The sequence below is a fragment of the Heterocephalus glaber genome, unplaced genomic scaffold (assembly GCF_053883595.1).
Source record: "Heterocephalus glaber isolate CG9 unplaced genomic scaffold, H.glaber_assembly_v1.0 deba00001497, whole genome shotgun sequence".
NCBI classification, from domain to species: Eukaryota; Metazoa; Chordata; class Mammalia; order Rodentia; family Bathyergidae; genus Heterocephalus; species Heterocephalus glaber.
The window spans coordinates 45180415-45186341 of NW_028258320.1; the positions used below are offsets into that span (position 1 = coordinate 45180415).

At 40.6% G+C, this 5927-nt stretch overlaps 1 pseudogene; it reads left to right on the plus strand.

Moving 5' to 3' along the window:
• Nucleotides 1-1371: 1371 nt before the first annotated feature.
• On the plus strand, nt 1372-3599 carry LOC101711962 (destrin pseudogene; annotated as a pseudogene).
• The last annotated feature ends 2328 nt before the right edge of the window (nt 3600-5927 follow it).

Sequence of the window (5927 nt, forward strand, 5' to 3'; positions counted from 1 at the left end):
TGAGGATTAATAAGCAAGTATTTTACTTAAAAAAGTACCCCAGGAGTCAAGAGTAAGGGAGTGGGGAGAGGTTGGACAGGAAAGGAAAAGATACTAAGCAAGAAGGAAGCCTGAAAGCCTAGATTTTAGACATAGCCCCCGCCTGGGCCAGATTCCTCTAGGAAGCTGAGGATTTTAAATTGCATAAAGAATCTTGTTCCTCCTAAAGACAAGGGGCTGGGCCCACTGGGCTAGCTGAGTCCTTGACTAAGAAGGCTTTGGGAGGCGCTTTCTGTGCAGACAGGCAAAGTGCTCTAGTGGCCAAGGGCTATCCTTTTAGCAAAGCTTTAGGTACTTAGAACTACAAGTACACAGAAGCTGAGGACTGGCATACAAAAGCTGGGAGCTGGCCAACTGAAACAAAAAGGATCCAGGAGCACACCAACTAACCTGGTCCTGTGCAGGTCCCTTCCTTAGTTCTTATCTCAGGTCCTTGTTCATTTTCTTCATAACACATGTTATAGTTTAAAGGATTTTATGGAATAAGTTGTCCTATATTTGTTTGTAGTCTGTTTTCCCCTACTAAAATGAAATCTCCAGGAATGTAGCCATATTTATTGGTCTTTGTACCTCAGTACCTAGAACAGAGATGAAACATTGAGCATCTTCTATTCAAATTTGTGAGAGTGAGTCAGACTGGTGCTGCATACATATAATCCCAGCATTCTGGGATTCTGGGGCAGAAAGATCACAAGTTCAAACCCATCCTGGACAGCTTAGCAAGTTTCTGTCTCAACATAAAAAAAAAAATTAAAAATGGATACGGATAGCTCAGTTGGAGATTCAATCCCCAATATAGCCACACACACATATAAGAATAAATGGAGGATATAGCTTTAGTTTGATTACCTTCAGTAATGAGGAGCTTCTCTAGCACAGTGCAGCTCATCTTGTTTTTGAAAAGCCTTACCTGAAAGTCTGTCCTAAGACTGAATTCTGTTCCTCTGCCTCTTCCCCCTCATTTGCACAAACTTATCTCTTTTCTGAAATGACTCAGAAGATGATTGCTTCTTCTCCGTCAGATCCTTGAATATCCAAAATATCTCCCATTTCTCTTCTTCAGGCTAACCAACCTCAATTCCTCCAAATGTTCTTCATTTGATTTGGATTTTAGGTCCATTAACATGCATAAACATTCTAGTCTGATAAAATTCTTTTTACCAACCCATACAAAATAGCAACCCCTCCCATGCCACCCTAAATACAACTAGGTAATATAGGTGGAGCCAGGCAAGAATTCTGAGGAGTCCTACTGCTGCCAGAGGGGGATGCTTGGCAGACTCAGAGTCAGCTGGCTCTCTCCCCTGTATCCCTGAGACCACAGTGGCAAAGATGGCCTCAGGAGTGCAAGTTCCTGATGAAGTATGTTGCATTTTTATGACATGAAAGTTTAAATGCTTCACACCAGAGGAAATCAAGCAAAGAAAGAAGGCTGTAATTTTTCTTTGTCTCAGTGCAGACAAAAAGTGCATGATCATTGAAAAACACAAAGAGACCTTGGTTAGAAATATTGGTATGACTACTACTGATCCTTTCATGCATTTTGTGGGAATGCTTCCTGAAAAAGATTGCCACTATGCTTTGTGTGACACAAGCTTTGAAACCAAGGAATCCAGAAAAGAAAAGTTAATTTTTTGTGTGAGGGTGTGGTTACCCGAACTAGCATCTCTGCAGAGTAAAGTGCAAAGTTATCTATGCAAGCTCCAAGGATGCCATCAAAATAAAATTTCAAGGCATAAAATATGAATGTCAAGCAAATGAACCAGAAGACTTCAATCAGGCTTGTATTGCTGAAAAGCTAGGTGTATCCTTTTTTTTTTTTTTTTTTTGGTACCAGGGATCGAACTCGGGTCCTTGCACTTGCCCAGCAGGCGGTGAAACCACTGAGCTAAATCGCTGGCCTAGGTGTATCCTTATTTGTAGGCTTCGAAGGATTCCCTGTGTAGACCATCTTTCAATGCCACAAAGCTTCCATATTTAATGTCATCCTTTTGCTCTGTAAGTACACCAATTATATTTAGGCCAGGGTCTCACTGAGAGCGAGTTGTCTTGTCATCTTTCAGAGTAAATAATCTCTAAATATGTGCAAATGTGGCCCTAAATAACTTAACATCTAAAGTGAAAAAAAAATTGGAGGATTGAAGTTGAAGATTATCAACTAAAGCTCCAGAGTCAGCAGACCCAGGGTTGAATCCCATCTCCACTTATTGGATGATTGATCTTGTTCAAAAATGCTTATTTTGCCAAACTTGTTTCTTGATCTATACAATGGGAAAACAAGAGAATCCACATTACAGAGACATTGTAAGAGTTAAAATAAACAAGGCAGTGGGTATAAAGCACTTAGCAGAGGAGGCACATTTTAAAGTACTAAATCCTTTCCAAACTTGACCTCTGACCTAGTGGCTCTCCATGTCCCTCAAGCTACTTGTTTCCAGTCAAATCCTCTTGGTTACTTAGCTCAGTCACCGCCATACTTCTTCAATCATGATAAGGCATCCTGGTGATTTCCCGGCTATGATTTCTTAGCATTTTCTCATCCTCACCCAGAATTTTACCTATCTATTCATTTCTTACATATTCATTCTTCTTTTCTCTTTTACATGATCTCCTTGCTCAATTAATTCTTTCTTACTTATTTTTCTCTCCCTCCACCCCATCTTTGTGTGTGTGTGTGTGGTACCAGGGCATGGAGCTCAGGACCTTGCGCTTCCAGGCAGGTATGACACCACTGAGCTACATCCCTGGCCCTACCCCATCTTTCTTTAAAGCATGGAAGCTCTAGTCAATAAAATATTTTTCTTTCCCTTCTGTTCTGATTCTTACCTTGGCTCCAGATACTGAGAGGAAATGATCAATATGGTAACAGTACAGCCAACAAATGCTAGTTCTCTCAAACATAGACACCTTAAAGTACAAGCCATTTTCCATTTGCTGTTTGCCACATACTAATAAGTAAAAATTCAAGTCAGAAGGGGAGCCAATAGCAGTGATAACAGAAGGGAATCAAGAGAGCTAGGCTCAGGGCCAGGAATGTAGCTCAGTGGCACCATGCCTGCCTTGCAAGCACAAGGTCCTGAGTTCAATCCCTGGTACCAAAAATAAAAATAAAGGGGGGGGGGGGCAGGAAACTAGGCTCTTTCCCTCTTGCCTTGTGTTTTTTTTCTTCCCATTGCATTAGTAAAGATCTCTACTTCAATAAGAGCTGCCTGTCATATTACTGACTTTAATGGTTTAATTGTTAATTGTGATGCATCAACCTGACTTGAATAAAATTGCCTAGCAGATTAGTAAACCTCTGGGTGTGTCTGCAGATGACTGACATGTAGCTGAAAACTGAGGAGGGAAAACTCAGCCTGTGTGTAGGTAGCACCAACCAATGGGCTTGTAACCTAGTTGGAATAAAAAGGGAAAGAAGGAAGTCTGCCCTTTTTCTTTGTAGAAGCTCTGGTCTTTGCCATTGCCTTTGGATGTGGTATCCATTTCCTGTAGGCTTCCAGTGCAAACTCTTCAGCCTTCCAGTGCAGATCCTTTGGCTTTCTGACATAGACTCACACTAGACTGCAGTGAGCTCCAGATCTCCAATCTTCAACTGGATCCTCCAGCCCTCTAGCACACAGACACCCATTTTGTGTTCTTTCTCTGATCTGGCAGGCAGCCACTGGGACTCTTCTGTTTCCAATCCTGTAAGCCTACCTAGTAAATCCTTTGTATAATCATACATAAATTTTATATTAAATCTGTTCCTTTAGTGAACTCTAATACAAATGGAAATGGCTCTAATAGTTTGTCATAATTTTTCTTATGTTTTATGCTAAATAGCCTTTATGCATTTGAAAGGTGTTCTCTTCTATGCTTCATTGCATTATGTAGTTGTCTTTATTAGACTTCAGTTTCTAGGCAGGAAACAGAGCACTGAAAACCAGGAAAACAGGATGATAAGTAGGTTGACTTGAGAGGTATCCTGGGAGTATCAGAAGAATGAATTGAGGCCAATCAGGCAGGCTGGAAATGATGGAACATCCTGTCCATAGAGACTCTCGTGGTTCTGATAGTTACTCCTCACACTTAGCTCTTAAACTAAAACATTGCAATTCAGCTCTAGTGAACCCTTAAGTGTATTAATGATAAAACTGGGCTCCAGATTTCTTATTTTTTCTTTTATTAATTTACATAACCATTTCTGGATTTTCAAGAAGCCTTTTGGTAAGCATTGGAGAACTGAAACTTCATCCCCCTTTCATGTGAAAGCCTTTTTGGAGGTGGATCTGATGCTTGTTTTCCATTCCAATCAGTTGCTATGAAAGCTACTTCTTGTTCTTGCTGTGGGCAAATCAGACCTCATTTTCTCCTTGATGGAAATTCAGGAAGGAAACCAAATAATTCCCAACAGAGACAAGAGTTGACCACAGAAGCATCCAAAAGGGCTTTTAAAGATTTCAATCTTGCATGTGAGAACCTTGGCAACTGAGGTTGGTTGTTTATTCTACATTCCCAGCTTGACAGGAGATTGGGGAAGACAGGATGTGATTCTGCCATTTAGACAAGAAAATCTCTTTGAGGGAGAAGAGGTTACAAGTGAAACTTTGATGAGGATCATTTAACATGGGAAGACTTTCATTAAAAATGTTTGTGACAAGTATCTAAAATAAAGTACTGAATACTCACATGCAAGGCAGTTCCCAACAAACCATCCTGCACATCCTGCACATCCAACTCCAGAGTTGCTGAAAGGAAGAAACATCCTAACATCAAAGTTATTGTGTTAGTCAGTTTTCTGTTACTGTAACAAATACCTGAGAAAATCCACTTATACAGAGAAAATGTTTGTTTTGGCTCACAGTTTTAGAGGTTTGAATTCATGGTGGGTTGGATTCACTGCTTTCAATGAATTCAGGCCTCTGAAGGGAAAGGGAGGGCAACACATCATGGAACACCTGGAATAGCAAAACTATTCATCCCATGGCTGTGATGCAAAAGGGAAACAAGAGAACAGGTTCCCACAATCCTTGTCTTAGTCACTTAAACTTGATATCTGACACCCACAACTTAAAGGAGAGGCTCATTTTGGCTCATGTTTTCAGTCCAAGTCAGACATGGCATAGTGGAACGACTAGAGTAAAGGACAACTAATTCATCCCTGGCAGCCAGGAAGCAGAGAGCAAAAGGAGGAGCTGGGGAGGGAGATATACCCTTCTAGATCATGGCGCCAATGACCTGCCTACTCCAACCAGGACTTACCTCCCAACAGCACACTTAACTATAAACTTATCAGTGGATTAATTCAGTGATGAGTATAGTGCCTCCATGATCCAATTACTTTCCAAAAGCCACACTTCTGATCACATAAGACTTTTGGGAGACATCCTAGATCTAAACCATAACACTCCTCAAGTTCATGCTCCTTATGACCTAAAACCTCCCACTATGTTTCCACCTCCTTCTTAAACTTTCCAATAGCATCAAGCTGGGGATCAAGCCTTAATACATGGAGGACATTCCTGATCTAACAACAGCAGTTATCTTTTGATTGCTATTCTACCACTCTCCATCCTTTTGTTTTGGTTTTGCTTTGATCGTGATTGATGGAAAATTGGCCAACTTGCACACAGGCAAACAAAAGTTGACTTGCTTGACTTCCCATCACATTTTCACTATTAACTGAAGAGGGGTAAGGAAAACAAGTGTTCAGAAACCTGTCATAACAGGGAACATTTAAACAAATTGGTAATGTATCAAACAGCTTTGGAATAGTTTCAGAAGGTGGAAATTAAATGATATTTGTAAGGAAAAGTTAAAGGAACTGGAATAGCCCAGCTTTAAAGGGAAAATCTAATAGGCTAACGTAGTTACTGTCTCTAGGACAGGAAGCAAGATCATGTGTACAT